Below are 20,995 nucleotides of genomic sequence, written 5' to 3'. Positions count from 1 at the left end.
AAAAATACATACTGAGTGCTCTCCCCAATTCTCTCTATATTTGATCACTTACCTAAAGATAGCCATTCTTAGATTCTCTTAGATTATCAGAAGGGAAAACAATCCAATATTGTGGAATGCACTAGAGGTGTCATGTACCACAGTACTCATAACAGTTTTGTAAACAACAGCAAGATATTCTCAAATAATATCACAACATGTGACACTTTCTCATCATCAAAATCATTCATCTTACACTATTTCCTCTAAAATATTGAACATGGCAATTCTGAGCAATGACATTTCTGGTATTTTCACCTAACCTCTTTGGCTGCAATCTGCCTGGAGCATCCAGATGATCTCTGGTACTTCAGCAAATGACAGGGCTAAAAATGGTAGAGTAAATAACAAATGAAGCACAGCTGAAGGTCAGCCTGTATACACTTTTCCATAGCACTGGTTGCTGCAGGAGAGAGTTCAGATGTTTCCATGAACAAACACAGGAAAAGCAGATGGCTTAGACCTCAGGGCAATGGCCTTGCCTTATATTATAACATATAATTGCACAAACCCACATGAAATGATTACAGAAAGCAAACATTTCTCAACACCTCTGTCATTTCTGATGATTATCTCTTTCTTAGAGAGTACTGTTCAAAACCTCCCTGAAGGATCTGACCCTCGCCTTTATTAAATGGCTTTTACACCACTACTATTCAGTTCAGCATGGTGCTTCTACAGATTTCAATTATTTTTTCCAAGACTCCTCTGTGCTCAAGAGACTGTCAGAAAGGACTACAAGCATGCAATTATAATGCTGGATAAATGAGATCTGTTTCGATATTTTAGTCCAAATGACCCTTCATTGCCATTGTTCGAGGGAATGAACTGCCTCTTAATGCTTGTTAAAAGCCTCTGACAGAAGACCCTATCTGTAGCTGTATATAACAGAGTGTGAAAATGATTTAATGTTGCAAAACTATCTGGAACTCATACCATGCCTGACTTTCTCAAATCGATTTCTGACAAAGTAATTCAAAGTTATGTGCTAAAACTGTATTATGGCACTTGCTCTGGAGTCTGCCATTGTTCAGTGGTTCTGCCATGTGCTTGCAGATGATGACACATACCAGATCTCATCAGCTACACAATTTTCTGTGCAACAGGAAGATTTAAAAAAACAAACAAAATTGAAGATAAACAAGTATCAAAAGAGACAGAGCTGGTGGAAGGCATTATTTAGCCTTGAAGGTAACAGCAGCAACAAAGATTTAGATGTCAGATAAGCTGCTATCAAAGATGATCTGGATTCATAAAAGATATCTATGACAGACTGAAACACAGTATGAAAGGCAAGAATTGTATTCACTCGTCCATTTGGGCAGAACAAGAGTGCATTTGCTGAAGTCTATTAATGTCAACATTACTGAAATGGGAACTCGGATTCACATCTCTGCTTCTAACCATACAGATAGTTCATCTTATATATCTTTCCCTCAGAGTTATCAGAACCCTTTCTTTTGAATCAGATTCTCCCTAGTTACTTCTATAATTATGTTTGCAAACAGTGAATCAATAGGAAATCATTGTTCTTTTTGAAAAGCATTTAATCAAGCCAAGATATGAGACATTCACCATAAATGAGTTTTGTCCTACTACAATAAATTTTATCCTGCTACACAGGCTGTGTATCTTGCTCAGTATTTCATATTCATAGTGTCAATGTGAACAAGTTTTTTATTAATTGTGGTGGTAAAGACCCTACCAGACAATGAGCCCTATGAAAAATTGCACAGATTTAAGAGAGGTAGATGGGATGACAAACATAACTGTATGAAGGTGAAGTCATGTGTCCAACAGACGAAAACGAATTATTAACTCTACAGCAAAAGACGTGGAACTGAACTGCAGGGCTGTTTTTAAGTATTTTTTCATCCCTTTTAATGTTAGATCAGATTTTTTTTTCCATCCCATTTGCAAACTGATAAGTATGGGAATGTGTGTATTCAGTGTTCAAAGTAGCTCAAAAGTACCTTGGAATATAGGAATTTAGGAAAAGATTTAAACAGAAATTTTTTGCCTTGCTCTAAGACAGAATGCTTCACAAAATTTTTAGATACAATAATGACATCACACTAGTCTACAGATATATAGTGCCTGCAATCCTTTACAAGAATAGTTTGTAAACTAGAATAGATTAAACTGTTTTCACAGAATACAACATTATGTGAAAACATAAAAATTTAATTACAACAAATTTGAAATGGCCAAGTGAATTACCCTGGCCAGACCAAAATTCTTCCAGTAAAAAGTTTTATAATGCCATCCTGTAATTTTCTTAAGCTTCACATTTTATATAAAATCTATTTTTTTATTGATTCTTTAAAAAACGTATTGGCAAAATGATTTGTATTTGTATGCCTGTAAAATCCAGTCCACCTTGATATGATGCATCTAACTATACTGTCAATAAGAAAGAAAAAAACAACCTATTGATTTTTTTTAAAACATGTAGAAAACATTTAAAACCATTTAAGTCAGATTTTATTCTATTTTCTGGTGTGAATAAAGAAGTTAACGGAAAGATACTGGTTAGGAATGGGAAACAGAGAATGATCAGTCCTTTATAATACAAACCAAAGTGTCACTCCTGTTTTAATGTTCAATATTTCATCATCTGCCAGGTTTCTAAATAAATGTTGCATAACACTTGATATAGCTGAAAAACTGAAATTCCCAGATCAGAAAGTATATTTCTAACCCTGACTATTCTCAACAGATCGAACTTTAAAATTATTAGTAAAATAGAGCTGAATACAGCACCAATAGAACTTTTAGCAATAAAATTGCCAAGCTCTACTTTTAGTAGACTCAGCACTGAGGAGAGAAAAAGGGAGCAAGGGAAAGAAATGGGTAAAAAAGACTAAAGGAAAAAAAACACGAGCAACACCACCTTAATTTTGAAAGGTCAGGAGATATGTTGAGAAAATCTGAATTATTTCTTTGCACGTACAAATATGATACATTTTAATAGGGGAGGTACAGTGGCAGACAAAGAGGCAGAAATTATCTAGGTTTTAAGTGTAACATTATTTTTGTTGGGTTTTTTTTTAGTATTCAAGTATTAAAATATGCAAAGCACTACATTATGGGAGAGAACAAGTCTTATGAGGAGCAGCTCGAGGAACTGGTGGTGTTTAGTTAAGAAAAAAAGGAGACTGAGGAGAGACCTCACCACTCTACAACTATCTGTTGGTAGTTGTAACTACTTGTAAGGTGGGGCTCAGTTTCTTCTCCCAGGCAACAAGCAACAGGACAAGAGGATACAGCTTCAAGTTGCACTAGAGGAGGTTTAGATTAGATATTAGGGGAAATTTCTTCATGGAAAGGGTTTTCAAGCACTGGAACAGGCTGCCCAGGGAAGTGGTTGAGTCATCCTCCCTGGAGGTATTTAAAAGTGGCACTTGGGGACATAGTTTAGTGATGGGCTTCGCATTGCTGGATTAATGATTGGACTTGACAATCTTGAAGGTCTTTTCCAGTGATTCTATGCTTGCACATTATAGCACAAGAGTAAATTGAGAAAAAGAAGGTGGAAAATAATTAGAATTCATTAATTTTTTTTTATTTTTTTTTTGTGCAGTTAGGGTTTTTGTTTGCTTGTTTCGTTTTGGCTTTTTTTATTTTTATAAGATCTTAGGGGAAAATATGGTTAGTGGAGTTCCAGAAATTTTCTTGACCTGAAGGCAGAACCACTGCATTCTATTATGAAGCTGTGACATTTGTACTCTGCACATTACAGTCTCTTAGTACATTGTATTCTATAGTGTTTCAAACTCACTTTTTTTCTTCAGGAGGCCCCAGATGTTTCATTACACACTGTTTACATCCTACCGTTATTTCAGTGAGAAATGCATTAGATAGTGCATAAAAACATAAGATGATAGAAAGGAATGAAGTTGAGGAGAAGATGCTGGCAGCAGGCACAGTGACCCAGCAGATTCCCCAATCTAATTTCTGAAACTGAGGTCACATCAGGTTCTCCAAAACACGGGATTCAATGTTTCAGGCATGTGACCTGCAACGGGGGACTACAATCAAGATACCCTGATTCCAGGTTGTGCTAGAGTCTTGCTTTTGATATATTCTGGTATCTGTGAGCGTGATCTGGTTTTGCCTATACTCAACAGCTACATGCTCTGCATGGCAGCAGTACAATCCTATTATTCTGGTGCTAAACACACAGCAAAATGCCCTATAGAAGCACTGTGGAGAAAGATGGATATTATCATGCCAACATTGCACATGTCATGTCAAAAAAGCCCCAAAAAATCAAAAAAATAGAGGAGACATTTAAAATGTCTTTTTTAAAGTATCTATAATTCTAGCTGACAGAAAAGAGTTTCCCTGCCTTTGATTTTGTTAGGCTTCCTCTGATATATCTTCATGCATGAGTAATTTTATTAATCTAGACAAAGATTAATTAAGCTTTGCAATAATTTCAGATAAAATGCACATATCCTCACGATTACAGAAGAGAGACATGATACGGCAATTAAAGATTTAAATTACTTTGGAAAAAACCGAAAAGATGACAACTTAATGAAATAATAATATTTATAATTTTCCCTTAGACACATTAGGTGTGTATATTTGCATATACACATGTAGAAAAGATTTATAAGAGTAAACTCTGCCACCCACACTGAAGTTTCTGTGTTCACACTGAAAAGGCAGTTAACCAGTAGTTACAATAGATCAGTTCTTTGGGACAAAACCAGAAAAGAAGCAGCTGCTCAACACTCCTGAGAATTCAGGTCAGTACATGCTTTGTTTAGAGTGCAACATATCTATGATATGGAATCAACAGTACCAGCAGACACAGTATTTGCAACTTTTGATGGCTGTTGCAAATGCCATACCGTGGAAGGACTCCAAGTCCCAGTTGGTTATGTATTTATGAATTCAGCAGCACAAGCTACTTAGCAAAATAAAAGCAAAATTAAAAAAGGGGAAAATGTGATCACAAAAACAAGCTAAAATTGTTTATTGCTGATCAGAGGTGCATTAATTCAAATGATAATGTATTATACTACAGGCACTAAACGAAAACTGTCGACATCTCAGAGGTTTTTCTGCATTAACAAACTAAGCTGCAAAAAGCACGTACGAGTTGGGAACACATCTGGTTTGTAGCTAGCTCTTAAACTAATAAATCAACTGTCAAATAATTGTGACTTCTACCTGAACGACAGCTCCAATTAATTTTATATTGGTTCCCAGTGCAGAGGTGAGGTCAAGGTATCTTTCGGTTGCATTCCTAAATTTAAACACCAGACAATCTCATCCTTCTGGTAAAAAGCAATCAATACTAGTAATTTATCATAATTTGCTTCGCAGTGCACACTTGTGCTGTTTAATCAAGTGTCTTGCCTGATTTGTTTGTTCACAGTTGCGTGAAAAGCATTCACTGAGCATGCCCAGTACATTTTTCTTTTCCTCAAAGCATCACTACAGTGCCTATTGCCCTTTGAATCATGCTCCAAGTGAGTTGCTAGATGACTTATGCAGATTGGCAAGGACTAGAAATGAGGCACTGCTGCTCTAAAGATCTCATGATAAATGAATCATTCTTGGCAACAGGTTCCTCGATGAAATAAAAAACACAGCGCAACACCAAACAATCAACAGCAACAAAAAACACAAAAAAGGCAATAAGAAAACAAACAAACAAATATCCCACCCCCCTCAAAACCACAGGAGTTTGATTAAGAACTTCGTTATATTAAATATAAATCAATCTTCAGTGAGATTTAATGGTCGAGTAGCCAAGTTATATAATTTCAAAATTATGATCTGTGATCTTTTAGAGTTAAAACCCCCATTAAAGCACAAATGTGTGTATTACATTAGAGATTAAAAAATTCTGAGGTCAAGCAGTGAAAAGAAAGCTCAGAATTTCTCAGGAACCAATGAAAAAAAAATCTAGGATGATTTTACAAATTAATGTTCTGTTTCATTATTAGAATATCTGAGAAAAACAGATCTCTATGAGGAGATAGCATCCATGATGTGGAGAAGTAGCCACTTGCATAAGGCAATATTAGAGTTTGCTTGTTGGATTGTGGTCACAGCCACTGAAAACTTCACAGCAGTTAGGAAATTAGGGCAGGGAACTGTAGATCTGTACATCTTTTTTGATATCTTTAAAGGAAGGAGGAGTTTTTTTCAGAATACTTTGAAAGGCTGGAAAGGACAGAAAGGTTTTGCAGAGTTGAAGCTTAAAAACAAAGCATCCAGAGAATTGGAGATACAATAAATGTCCTGTCCAGATTCTGGACTCATTTCCACACATGAGAAATTTGTGGGCTAGGCGATTGCATCCCAGTTCCATGCAGAAGTAGCATTTCAATTTTCTACCCAGAACAGACTGCAGATCAGCTAGAGATGGTTACTGGAACCTACTGAGAAAATAAAAGCTACAAACACACTGGACTGAGGTCCAAACACAGCAGTTTGGTCAGCTTCCATTCTGGAGGATTTAGTCTACGGTAGACCTTCCAGGGAAAAATTCTTCACCTTTTAGTACATTTTCTACCCTATCAACTAAATCCTGCAGAGGAGACCGATTTCTGCTGTTGTACATCTTGAATGACAGCCAGCACTCTCATTTCTGCTAGTGATGCTAACTCACGGGAACACACAGCCAAGCAGTTTATACCAATAAACATACAGTGATAGGCAAAGGTTTCCAGGCTGTACTAGCAAAGGAGGAGTTCCTTTAAACAGGTTTTTTCAGTCCTTTCCCTTCTACATATATGTGCTCAAAGTGGCAACAGTAAATAGGTTTGCCATGTAAATAAAACAGGGCAACGTACATAATTTTAGTTTGAAACTCACACCTACAATTAAAAATGGAGATACAATCTGGAACTGTGTACTTTTTAAATATGCAAAAAAATTAGTGTATAAAACCATTTTCCTTTGCTGTTGATTTTCTGTTTAGAGATATAGGACTTCTCTGAAGCCAAGTGAGAGTTCTTCCATTTCAGTGGGCTTTAGATTATATCCATAATACATAGAGGGAACATATGGCCTTTATAATAGAGGTATAGAAACAGCATCCACAGAGCAAGATGACAGAGTATGACTGCAGGAATCTTGGTGCAAGAAAATGCATGTTGCAATTTTTTCACTACTTCATCATTCTTATGATTAGAACTGCAGATGATATGGAAAATATGTTGTTTTCACTGAGGACAAAGCAATATTAATATAAAAGCAGAAGGCAATAGCTTTACAAAAAAATTGAAAAGGGCCTATACTACACCCAAGAAGAAAGATACATTCACTAATTTTTCCTTGAGGATATGTTTATTCCTCTAGGTTTGAACAATAAATCAAAAGATTCAGAAACTGAGACTGCATGTGATTATTACCAATCAGGTGTACGTGAAATACAGTGGACTTCTATACCAAAGCACTCATCAGTGTTTCTGTGTGAGCCAATAACCTGCTGAATGTTGATTGTATTATTATTAACAGGTATTTCTCTCAAAGTCTCTTGCAGCCCTACAAAATCAATTACACCATGCAGATTTATGAGAACTTCAATGTTTTTGAAGTGAAAATTACATTGAAAGAATGTGTAATAGAAAATAGAGGAAGATATTTTGAACCAAATGCAAAAAATTGGTTACTGGGTAAACAGAGGGAAGGTACTTCAGAAGCCACATTATCAATAGCTTGAAAAGCTCTATCTGCTGCAATACAGATTCAAGTAGAATGAAGTAAATTTTTATTTATTTTTAATTATTCCCCAAGTTCATTAACTGAATATTTGTTATGTGAGTAGTGGTGTGTAAACATTTTTGAAATATCAAGTTACATAGTATTTCTATGTCTGTATTGTCAAACATACTAGGTTGCTAGGTCACATGTTCAAAGCATGTCCTTGATAATCATATCCATAGCCTCTGATTTGCTCTTTCTGCTACTTTCAACACTATCTTTTTACATTTCCAAGGTGGTACCAGCCCTAAACACAGCAGGAAAATCACTTCACCAACTAGTTCTGCTGTTTGATGCAGCCCAAGATGGGTTTTGCCCACTCAGCTAACAGGGCACACCTCTGCCTTTTATTGTCTACTGCTGGCCAGCACCCCAAATCCTCTCCCAGTTTCTCCTTTTCTGTACCCAGGTACAGAATTCATCATTTTTTCTTATCAGTGATAATTGCCCAGGTCTCCAATCTATCTAGATCTTTCTGTGAAGCCTCTTGTCCCTCAAGAGAGTCAACAGCACCTGCACTTACAAGTTAGGTGTCATCAGAAATTTTTCCAATTGTGCATTCAATTTCTGCATCCAGCTTGTTGATAAATATATTGAATAGAACTGACCCTAGGATTGAATCCTGAGAAAGACCACTATAAAAGCCAGATATAGCCCCATTCACCACAACCCTTTGAGCTGTGCCCTTCAGTTAGTTCTTCATCCAGCACAGAGTGAACCCACTCATCCCACAGCTGGACAAAAGGAGGATAGGGGGGACAATATCAAAAGCCTCACCAAAATCCAGAAAAACTACACCCACTGTAGCTTGCTCTCAAGTGGAATTTGTGTTAACCCTGGCAATACAACAGTGAGTCTGAAGTAATAAACCTGCTAAAAGAAAGTGCATTAACTTTGTTCTCCATTGACATAATGTACTTGCTTGATTTTGGGACAGCTTGAGGAGAGGGAAAAGAGAGAGCATGTATTTGCCTAGGAAAGGCTTGCACAGCCATAACTCAATAAGCTAAGAACTACTTGTGAGGATAGGAGTAGTACAGTGATGTTGCCTCTTCTGAACATTGCAGTATGATGCTGCAAGCTCTTCCTCCTCAAAAGGGAACATAGACATGAATCTGGTCCTTCTCCAGTATAAAGGTGTCTCCCTTTCGGCACTGAGGATGAAATTGCCTCAGGACACATTTGCATAAATGATTTTTGCCATAAGTAAATATCATTTATAGGTCACGGTCTGTACCATGTCTTCAGGACATTTATTGTAAAAACAGATAAGCTCTAATATAGAGGAAATTATTTGTGTTAAATTTCAATAGCTTTTGCATCTGGTAACTGCTTGTGGTTTTCCACTTACTTCTTTTTTCCTTCAAAATTCCTAACACTAACTTACTAAACTTATTGAATGCACTAATTATTTCTTTAATTAAAAAGCTCCTTGGATATCAGATCCAAGATTCATTCATTCTTTATCCCCTCTTTCTTACTCTTTACATTCTAGTACTGACCTCAAGCAGTCTGATTGGATTTCTCTTTGAGCTCCAGGTGGTTTTCCTTTGTACTCTTAGGTAAGGACATAATTTCTAGCCTCTCACATACTTTACTTCTAGCTTCTCATGTACAAAACAGTTTGCATGTAAGAACCTCAGATTTTCCTACTTTTGGCTAATTTATTTTCTTGTTTAGTTTCAATCTTTCACTGCAAAATAAGAGATTTATAAGCCTTGACACTGACATAACAAAAATTCAACACTTGGCTTCGGCTACTTTCCTGAATGCTCTCGTTTAGACATCGGTCCCACACTTGAAAATAGCTCTCAGTGACTGTTTGGCACCAGCTAAACCTGCCAAAAGCCAAACTGACGTGATAAGTGACAACTTTAGGGAGAAGTGGCAAGGTCTGCAACAGAAACTGGGACTAAAAAACCAATGTGTAAAACAGTGAGCCTGAACTATTCCAGTATCAGCACTAAACTGTGCAATTCACATATATTTGCCAAAAAAAGAATGTAAAACTGAAAAAACAAACAAACAAACAAAAACCAACCAACCATTCAAACAAACAAACCAAAAAAAAGCGACAAACCATCCTAACTAACTTTAAGGTGTACTCTTAAAGAGTAGAAATGGAGAGAATTACACTGTTTCAGATTTCCTCCCTGCCTGCTAGGATGTTGCCTGGAAGTTGCCTCTTAAAACTCAGTAAGGCGAATGTCTTGGAAATGAGTGGTGAAAACAGTATAAAGAAAAATACATGTTCCTTATAGAATCACAAAATCATAAAATCGTTAAGGTTGAAAAAGTCCTTTAGGGTCATCAAGTCCAACCATCAACACAGCACTTCAACCATGTTTTAAACCATGTCCCCAGGTGCCACATACGCATATATTTTATAACACTTCCAGAGATGGTGACTCCACCACTTCCATGAGCAGCCTGTTCCAATGCTTTGCAATTCCATGAAGAAATTTTCCCTAATATCTAATCTAAGCCTCCCCTGGTGAAACTTCAGGCCAGTTCCTCTTGTTCTGTTAATCACTACTTGGGAAAAAAGACCAAACCCCACCTGGCTACAACCTCCTTTCAGGCAGTTAAAGAGAGTAATAAGGTAAACCCTGAGCCTCCTCTTGTTCAGGATAAGCAACCTCAGCTGCCTCAGCCCTCCTCATCAGACTTGTGCTCCAGACCCTTCCCCAGCTCTCTTGCCCTTCTCTGGACACACTCCAGCACCTCGAGGTTTTTCTTGTCATGAAGGCGCCCAAAACTGAACACAGGATTCAAGGTGTGGCCTCGCCAGTGCCAAGCACAGGGGGACAATCACTGTCCTGGTCCTGCTGGCCACACTGTTGCTGATAGAGGCCTCAATGCCCTTGGCCTTTTTGGCCACCTGGACACACTGCTGGCTCATGTTCAGCTGCTGTTGACCAGAACCCCCAGGTCCTTTTCTGCTGGACAGTTTTCCAGCCACTCTTCCCCCCGCCTGGAGCACTGCCTGGGGTTGCTGTGACCCAAGAGCAGGATCTGGCTCTTCACCTTGTTGAACCTCATGCAATTGGCCTCAATCCAACAATCCTTGTCTGACTCTTAGTGCAATGTAGCTCATAATGACCAATTCTTTGAATTCAACATGAAAAGCCAAAAAAAAAGGATAAGCGTAGCTACAGGGGATGGACAAACTAGTCGAGGATTTGCTACTGTGCAACGTATTTCATAAGAAAATGTGACTTGCAAAATTGCACTGTCTGTTCGGTGTCAGTCTTCTCTTTAGAATATTTAATTTGCTCTGTTTGAGCTCTGCTTAGTCTAGTGGAAGATATCTCTGCCTATAGTAAGGTGTTTGGAATTAGATGATCTTTAAGGTTCTTTCAACCCAAACCATTCTGTGAGTCTGTGACAGTAAAGAGCTATACATATTTAAATCTGGGGGAAAAGTGCAGCTGAGAAGAAAGACATGGGATCATTTACCTCCATTTTTATACATCTCAAAATGCCTGAAATGAGAGAAAAGTGGAAAAAGGATGATGCTTAAATATGTTGTTTGTCTGCTATCAAGTCACTCAATACAGTTATGTAAGCTGACCTGTTAACATATGCTTTTCTCACAGCAAATGCATTTGCTGTGCCACTGCACAAGGGGCATCGCTGAGCAGCAAAGGTATTCAGGGACTGATAACATAAAAGAGAAAGAAGATGAGGGGAAAGCTGGAGATATTGCAGTCAGGATGGGAAAACCAAATAATCCATGACATAATTCTACTTGAAATCCTTTTTTATTAGTTCTGCTACTTGTAAGCTTTCTGAAATTCTCACTAGTATTGTCATGAGATTGTCATATCAGTCCTTACATGAAGAAATTAGGGGAAAAAAAACCCAACCAAATAAACAAAAAGCTATCATTAAGATGGAACAGGGGAAGTCAAGGAACTTGAATTCTAGTTCAGTTTCTGTCTCTGCTTTAGGAAAATTATGTACCACCTTTTGGAGACAATGAACACCTTTGATGAGGAAATACCACTGTATTAGTATCCCACATCATTTTCCACTGGAGTATTTAGGAAATCTCTTGGAATACAGGCAAATGGTGGAATACTGCATTTTTATAACACTGGTTGCATGTTGTGTTGGTTACTGTGGGCTTTTTCAGAGCAAAGTTGCAAGTTATTCATCTGCTGACATTTTTAAGGAAGTTTTGTGTTGTAAAGACTGCTCTGCAGGAAATATGATTTATCCTGTGGCTGTATGAATTCCACTCTGCTGGATACACTCTGGGATGGGAGGGGATGTGCAGTGCTTGCTGCAGCACAGACACTTATATGGTTCACAATGATGTTGCTGGACTAATGATTTGTATATGAAATTCAGGAAATATATGAGAGAAATTTGTAGTCAATGTGAAGAAAGCTGCTAGAATAAAATGCTAATCCTGACAGAATTTTGAAGTTGACCTTAGAGAAACAGAAAATATACTTGTGAGACAAAGTATCTTGGATGTTTAAGGCCACTAGCATGAATACTGTCCAAATCAACTAATTGTTCAGGACAGTGAAACGAATTTGCCATGACAGGCTAAAAGATAATAATTTGTTTACTGAAATTTGGAAGTTTACATCGAATGAATTGCCAGATGAATAAGAAATAAATCAGACAGAAAGAGCTTATTATGGTATGATGGATGCCTCCTGTAGGGCTTAAGCACTATCATCTGGAAAACTGCTGTCTTCAGGGTTTATGAGAACTTGGGAGAAAACATCTTCAGATAGGTTTTATGCCACAGTCAGCATGCCTAGCAGTCAGGCACGTACAAAGCTTTATAACTGGAAGGCATCTCAATTTGTCCCCAGCTACTGACATGGTAGCAAATCCCTGGATAAATGTATTTGCCAGTGGCAGCAACTTTTTATTCATTTTCATAGCTTTTCCTGAGGTGTTATGTTCTTGTAGCTGTTGCAAATAACTTCTGGTCAGATTTTCTGCCAGCCCATTCAATATCATTGAAATTTTATGCCATGTGTTGTGACTCTTTGATTGTCAGAAAGATTAAACTGAGATAACAGATCACTGCACCTATTAAAAAAAAAACAAAACAAAAAAAACCAAAAAAACAACAGAAAGGTGCTGTCAAATAAGCCATAATCTATAACCTCTTTAACTGACTGAATAATAAGACTGATCTTTTTGGGGTATGTTTATAAAGATTCTGTAGGAATTTCTGATACATTTTTAAACAAAACAAATAAAAAAATACGCAAAAAGTTAATTTTCACAGAATATGCTGAGTTGGAAGGGACCCACGGGGATCATCGAGTCCAACTCCTGGCCTTGCATAGGACCATCCCCAAGAACCACCCTATGGGCCTGAGAGTATCATCCAAGTGTTTCCTGAACTCTGTCAGCCTTGGTGCTGTGATCACTTCCCTGGGGAACCTGCTCCAGTGCCAAACCACCTTCTGGGTTAAGAACCATTTTCTATTACCCAACCTAAACCTGCTCTGACACAACTTCAGGCCATTCCCTCTGATCCTGTCCCTGGTCACCACAGAGGAGAGATCAGTGCCTGTACCTCTGCTTCCCTCCTGGTTGCCAGGGCACTGCTGACTCATATTCAGCTTGCTCATCAACCAGGACACCCAGTCTCTTAGACAGGCAAGGGGAAAAATTATTCCTTCAGAATGATTTTCCTTATGTCAGTCTGACTGCCAGCCCTGTGACAGTTTTATGATGTGACAACTTAGGCACCTTTGCAGTAAGTTTCTGGTTCTTATTATAAGTTATCATAGAATCATAGGATAGTTTCGGTTAGAAAAGGGCTCTAAGATCATCGAGTCCAACCATTAAACCAGCACTGCCAAGCTCACCACTAAACCACAAACCCAAGTGCCATGTCTTTTAATACCTCCAGCAGTGGTCATTCCATCACTTCCCCAGGCAGTCCATTCCAGTGCTTGACAACCCTTTACATGAAGAAATTTTTCTAATAACTGATCTAAACCTCTCCTCATGCAACTTGCAGCTGTTTCCTCTCATCCTAGGAGTACGGAAGCAAGGGATATTGAATAATTACATGGATGTACTTGAGGATATAGGAAATATTCACAACATTGAAGTTCAAGAATATAAATTGGATATTTTGCCTACCTAATATTCCTACAGTTTATAGTCAAGAGAGGATTCAGAATCTTCCAGATTCAGCATCCAAAATCTAACTCAGTGAATTACTCTGGTAAATCCCACCTGTCTTCACTGGTAAGACAGAGCTCAGGGACACAAGCCAGCTGAATTATCTGGCTAAATTGGTCACCTAGAGGTAGCTGAATATACTTCTAGGAAACTTTGTATAACAGTGACAGACAACAGCCATTGCAGCATTGGATAAAAACAGGTAGCTGTTCAAGCCTCCAAGCAAAAGTCAGGTCTTGAAGATATCCAGTAATGGTGATACCACAGCTGAAAACTCGTGCCCTGATGAGAAGATACACATACTGGGAGTGATGAACAAACTGTCTATAGACTATTTAAAAAAATGTCAGTTATTGCCTTGTACTGTCTGCTTCACAGCGCAGAAACAAATTTAAGGCCAAAGAACCAAAGGCAGTGACACGAATAAAGAAATTATTAAATTGATTTTTGTGTAAAGGTTTGTAATGAAGATGAGATTTTATTGAAACAAAACTGAACAAGTGAGCATCTAAGGAGTTTGTGGGGGAGAGAGAAAAATCTGTGCGATTCTTTTCAGTCTGTGAACATTCATGAAGTTAACTAAATTTCTAAAGTCAAAGTATTTTAATAGCCATATATTTTAAGGTCAACATCATAATCTGGTAGAATCACATATTCTTACAATAACTCTTAAGTACATGAGACATTATTGCCTCCAGTCAACGTAAGTACTGAAGATGTCATAGGAAAATACAGGGCAGAAAAAATAATATAGTATTTTTAGGACTTTACATTTTGGGGATAATAGATCTATACATTTTAGTGAAAATCTACTTTCTATATATTTTGATTATAAGGATCCCAAAGCATGTGATGAATATCTCTAAGCAGAAACCTGGTTTTCAGTATGATTCACCATTGTACTAGAACAATTTCTTTTTTAATTGGAGCTCAAATGTAATAGCTGAGAACACTCCTGTCCTATCTATATTTCAAAAGTCCTGTCACTTTCTTATAGCCTCGTTATGAGAGAGTGAGAGGCATTTCCTAAACTACTTTTCCTAAAGTACTTAGAGATTCTCTAAGTCTGAAGAAGGCTTTCAATGTAATGTCTTTGAAACATAATCCCATTCTTTATAAAGTTAAGAGTAGAGATAACAGTGTGGCTTGCCTTACAAAGCAACTTTACTTACCAGTCTGAATTTGTACAAATGGTCTGGATACTTCTATGTGTATTTACTTTTGAACACTTAGTGTTACTGGCTGACAAAACATAAAACTAATACTAAAGTATATACAATAGCAAAGACAAAAGTATTGTTCTGATCCACCTTGATTTATTGAGATACTCATACATTCTGTACTTGGGGATTTTCAGAAATGCATCTTTACTTATAAAACCAGTGGATAGTGTACTTGTATTGTGGATGAATCTGACCCATGAGGTATCCACCTACACACTTCCTAACAGTGGAGAGCTGGAAGGACATAAAGATGAGGGTGCGATGATGTTAAAAAAAAAAAAAAAAAGAAAACTCCTTCGTGGAAATGGCAGGCTTTTGAAATAAAAGGCTTAAATCTGGTATGACAGTTTTGATGTTACTGTAATAAAAACAAACAAACAAACAGTTAAATATTTCACTAATGCAATTTTTTGTTTGTTTTTAGAGCAGAACCATCAATTCTCACTTCCTTTTGCTGTTCAATGAGCTACAAGAAACTTGCCCCGCTTTGTCACATGGCTTGTTCCTGCCTTTAGCCACATCTCCAGGAATATGTCTGCAATAGCTTTTATGAGAAGGCAGAGACTAGTTCAGGCTTTTGACTGAGGGGACCAAAAGGTATGCAGTCAATGCAAAACTACAAATTATCCATCCATTCTGAGTAATAGCACAATATCTTTTATTTATATTTATGGAAGTCTGCAAAGCCAGAACTATAGCATTGTGCTCAAAATATCTAATTTACAGATTTTGCAGTACTTAATTGGATACTGTTTTCTGTGTTATTGGGAAGGGTTATAAAGGCTATAATTAATGCAGAGGACCCTTGAAAGACCCTTGATTTTCACTGCAAGATTCTGTTATAAATTTTTTTTTAAAGAGTGAGCTTCATACAGTCACTAAACATACATTAGCTCATGGTTTCCAAGCCTGTTGGCTTAGATTATGACAGTGAACAACATTCAATACAGTTCACAGAAGAATTTCACATAAAGGCTTTCAGACAGTTGTTCTTCACTCATTCAGACTTGAAATAAAGTATATCAAGCACACGGAAAGCGACATATTGTATCCTTGCGGTGCACCTCTGTTAAGACATCTGAAGCAATCCTAACAAAGTTGTCATAATTTCAAGTCATATTTACTGGACCTAATCTTCTTTGTACCATGTCACTGCTGCTGGAATAAACAGGGACATGGTTGTCAAGGACTTTTAATTTTCAGTGACAGCTGTCAAAGGGTCTTTCTTAGACACCAGTCATATTTTAGATAAGAAAATAGAGTTTCAGGCTGCATGCTGGCCACAAAACATGAGCAACTGTGATTGTGTACAGTCTCATTTCCTGAGTTTAATTTGAAATCACAAATGGTAAATTGGATTTTATGGTTCAAATGAGATAGAAATAGATACCAATTATCTCCATTTTATTTATTGCTTTTATCAGTTGGTACTTATTTTATAAAGTAGCTGACACATTGTTCTAGCTCAAAGCAGTGAGCTTGGACTTTTTTATAACCTGAATCTCCTATGTACTTTTAAAAAGGGACAATGGACTACAAGAAATCAAAGCCCAAGCTGTTCAATATGAGTTGGGCTGGTCTCCCTAAGGCAAGGACTCATGGTGTACAGAAATAAAGTGACAGACAACCACTGACCTTGAAGGGTTTTGCTTTATGGTTCTAGAAATGTTTCCATGAACCACAGGGAAGCATAGTGCAGGATTTTGCTATAGGCTCTAAGACTGGTGCATGAAGCTAGGCAAAACATAATGCTTTCAATTAAGTTTCTCTTTAGCTTGTACATCTTCTAAGCTTAATAACGTATATATAGAAAGTGGAGCCATGTGCAAAAAAAAAAAAAAAAAGGAGAAAGAGGAAAAAATCAAATCAGTTAATACAAAGTAGACCTCTGAGGTTTACGAAATTGAATTTTGTATTCTCATCCCTCACCTTCTGTCTCTTGCCATTCATGTTTCTCCTTTGCGGTCTACTGTATCACTCCTAGATTTGCAAAGGAAGCACTAGTTTCTGAAGGAGTCCAGGCACGCATCACAGAGGCAAAGATTTAGGAAATAGTGAGGGAAGACCAAAGGAACCCGAAGGAAGGTTGAACACAGTTTCTTCTACAGCTCAGCGTTAATTAATTCTGGGAGAAGAGAAGGCAGCATTATCTACAGGCTCAGTGTTTAACAAAGCACACCTTGGAAACAGAGATGTTGTACTGAAGTGGGCAGATATTCATATCTACATTCATTCCACAGCTCAGTTCTCTCCTTTACGTTTTAAAGAAAAAGCATCCCTGTGCCTAAAAGGGATCTGTGGAAGCCCAGGTCCCAGAAGAATCACTCAGAAGATACAATCCAAGTCTAGAACAAAAGACACAGATCTCCTGACAGACATATCTGATACATATAATTTCTAAGTCATGCTACAGGTGGATCAAGATATGCAACAGAACATATTCATATATTTGAATGAGAGGTATAAACCCACCTTTAAAGGCAAAATTATTCTTTAATAGGTTAGAAATAGAGTAAAATAAAAGCTTCTAAGGGAAAGTATAGATAATATATATATTGTCTATATATTTATATATTTACTAATATTTACTAAAACTAGAATAACAAAATTAAAGATGTGTCTGTTTTCCCAGAAGCTCTAAGAACATTGTTACATTTACTGTAAAAAAAAAAAAAAAAAAAAAGAAAATACTAAAGAATTATTTTTATTCTTTTTTAACCAGGGATATAGTTTTATGTTTCAGATCTTATATTTCTTTCTCATTGCTAGAAGGATCCTCCCTATATTAGAAAATTAACACAGATAAACCTGTTTTAGGACTTTTGCTCCATTCTTCAAAGCCTCAAATATTAGTCATTTTATGAGACAAAATGAATGATGGGAAGGAGGATGCATTTTGATGTCTGACTCTTTATGAATTAGGGAGAAAAGAGAAGATCAACCATCTTATCAATCTGAAAAAATGTAAATTTAGATTAAATATTAGGAAGAAAGTTTTTACTGTGAGGGTGATGAGACATTGACACAGGTTGCCTAGAGAAGATGTGGTTCCTCTATCCCTAGAAGTGCGAAAGGCCAGCTTGGATGGGGCTTTGAGCAACGTGGTCTAGTGGAAGTTACCCCTGCCCATGGCAGGGGGGTTGGAAGTGGATGATCTTTAAGGTCTTTTCTGACCCAGACCATTCTATGATTCTATGATTATCTGATGTCAGTTGTCTGAAATGTAGTGTCCTGTCCAGGCTAGTCACTAAAGCTCCCATTAAGTGATGAGCTAAAAATAGTTAAAAATAATTCCAGAGAGCTATTAATTTCATTCTGAAATTGATATTTGAAGTGCATGGGATGAACTGTTATTGGATGTGGCTGTTTCTTTAACTGATATATAGGGAGTTCAATGACCAGGCTAGAACAAATACTGATCTTTTATATCCAAGGTGAGACAAGACCTGCTGAGCAACACAAAGATGACCAGTGCTGAGGAGTCAAACAATTAAAGCTATTCTCTCTATTTATTTGTCCTTCTTTATTCTGGAATTTCTTGGGGGTTTTTTTCTGTTAACATAGTGCATAATCCTGTGGCTACTAGACACATAAGTCTTCTTAGTCTTCTATTTATTTACTGTTTGATTCTATTGGTTTATTGTTAGATTTTTTCCAAATGCAACTATTAAGCCAAATTTTATAATAAAAAGAAAAAAAGCTGTGATACCACGATGTCACAATTCACTTCAGTAAATCCCATTATTGTTATGTACTGGGGAGGAATGCCTTTGACTACAGAACTGGTCTGTTCCCTTCGGACAAAGCTGACGTTCTCTTCTTTATTTTCACATTGCTGACTGAAGTGTCTTCATTTGGCAGGTTTCACTAAAATTTAGCTGTCAAGTGCACATATGTATTCAGAGACTCAAATCCCATAGTATATTTAGTGCTGTTTAATCTATTGATGGAAACCAGAACCTCTTTGCTAATTAGATTAGCTTGTGTCCAGGGGAAGATGTTACTAACTCAAAGCTCTCATTTGCTTATCTTTTTGTGGATTTGTGTTTTGTTTTGTTTTGTTTGCTTGCTTCAGTAAGATAACTTGACCTATCATAAGGTTTTGATCCCTTCCAATTCACATGCAAACACAAGCTGCAAGAAGAAAAGGTCACCTTTGCCTCCTGAATTGTTATATTTTTAGTAGTTTTTATTATTATTATTAGAGGGTAAGTATAGTGCTTGGTATGCAGATTCCCTCATGTTTTATGTTCTTTCAATTTTAGTGTGACAATTTGGAGTAGATTGTATGAGAAAGACTAAAAAAGACCCTTAAAAGGTATACTTTCAAGAATGGTCCTAAAAATTCTAAAGTGTAATTCTGAATGAGATCATTACAGGTTATATTCAGTGATAGAATACAGTTATATTCAGTTATATTCAGTTGACTGGTTATGTCCCTATTTATGCATGACAATAAAGGTTTCTGTATTCCAAAACACTGGGCTATTTTTCAGATTAATGAGGACAAAGGTATATTCTGCATATACCCCAAGTTGCTTTGAAATTGTTATTTTCCAGGTATTTACACTGCAAATAACATAATAAGCCTCTTAATTGCCTTTACTTGAGCATATTTCAGAGCAACTTACAAGCAAGAATTTTATTATTTTGGGACAATCATGTTGTAATGTCATTCTGTGTAGCATCCAATATAACACTGAGGCATTAAAAGGTCAGGAGTGCTCTAACTCTTCACAGAAGTTTAGGAGCTGGTAATGAATAGATCAGCATTGGAAAAGTATATTGAGATGAATTACCATAACCAGGGGCTGTTTGGTATGCAGTAAGCTATAAAGGTGCCCGAATATCAACAGATTCCCAGCAGATCTCGTCCTTTGTAATATAGGCAGCCACCGTAAGAGATATGCTATTATACCTTTTTGATAATGTCTTACAGAGTCAGTTTGTAAAGACAGAAAGAAAAGTTGTGAGAAAATGCAGTGTATATTAAGAGATGCAAGCTCAATCCTCCTGGTTAGCAGAATTAGTAGTAATACCGATGAGTATATTGAAAAAATACTATTGCATCCATCAAGTCAAGCTCTCAAAAATTATCATTTACTGCACTACTATAATTTTTGTCTTTTTACATGCATGACAATGGGTTTAGTTTATGTCATCTCAACTCCTTTGCTCAAAAGTCTTGCCTTTATCTATGCACAGGTTAGACAGTTCCCAGTTAACACAAGGATAAGCAACCAAAGATAACTATCAAATTGGCCTTGCTTTGAACAGGTAGTTAGACTACATGACACCACAAGATACCTTTCAACTTAAATTATTCTATCATTCTTTACAGTACTTTTTCTCCATTCATATTGCTGATTATATAACCCTAGATTTTATTGTAAATTAACAAAACCCCATTTAGAATAAAGAAGCTTTCTATGATGACATCACTCTTATTCCATTTTATCAAATGGGAGAATAAAAAGTGAAACATCTCTGAGACGAAACAGGAAATATGTAGGGGAATGAAGGGAAACGATTCAAGTCACAGGGTTTTATCATACCTACTGTTTCAATTACACTGAACTTCAGTACACTTCTAAAAGTAGCTGTGTAACCAGTTCCAGTTTTAGAAGCTGATGGAACTGAATAGGCTCAGGGTCCTCCTTTGCAAGACAACAGCATGCCTTTAGAGATCTGTTACATTTCCAAAAATTGTCTTCCATACAGTTAAGCAGTGGTCAGAGCTTCCAGTTCAGTATGCCAAGAAGCTCCATTTTCCTTCTTTCACTTTTTTTCTGGCAGCTGCAACCCTAAATCACTATATTCCCCAAGCCCAA

General features: G+C 37.0%; 1 long non-coding RNA gene across 1 annotated transcript; it reads left to right on the top strand.

The window, feature by feature from the left end:
• Window positions 1-18,939: 18,939 nt before the first annotated feature.
• Window positions 18,940-19,462, top strand: LOC116782663. The gene is made up of 2 exons (XR_004355304.1): window positions 18,940-19,025; window positions 19,430-19,462. It is a non-coding gene; the product is annotated as an uncharacterized LOC116782663 (long non-coding RNA).
• Window positions 19,463-20,995: the final 1,533 nt, after the last annotated feature.

The sequence above is a fragment of the Chiroxiphia lanceolata genome, chromosome 2, assembly GCF_009829145.1.
Source record: "Chiroxiphia lanceolata isolate bChiLan1 chromosome 2, bChiLan1.pri, whole genome shotgun sequence".
Classification (NCBI taxonomy): Eukaryota; Metazoa; Chordata; class Aves; order Passeriformes; family Pipridae; genus Chiroxiphia; species Chiroxiphia lanceolata.
Note: the sequence above shows the minus strand (reverse complement) of the source record. Positions and strands in the feature narration are given on the sequence as shown.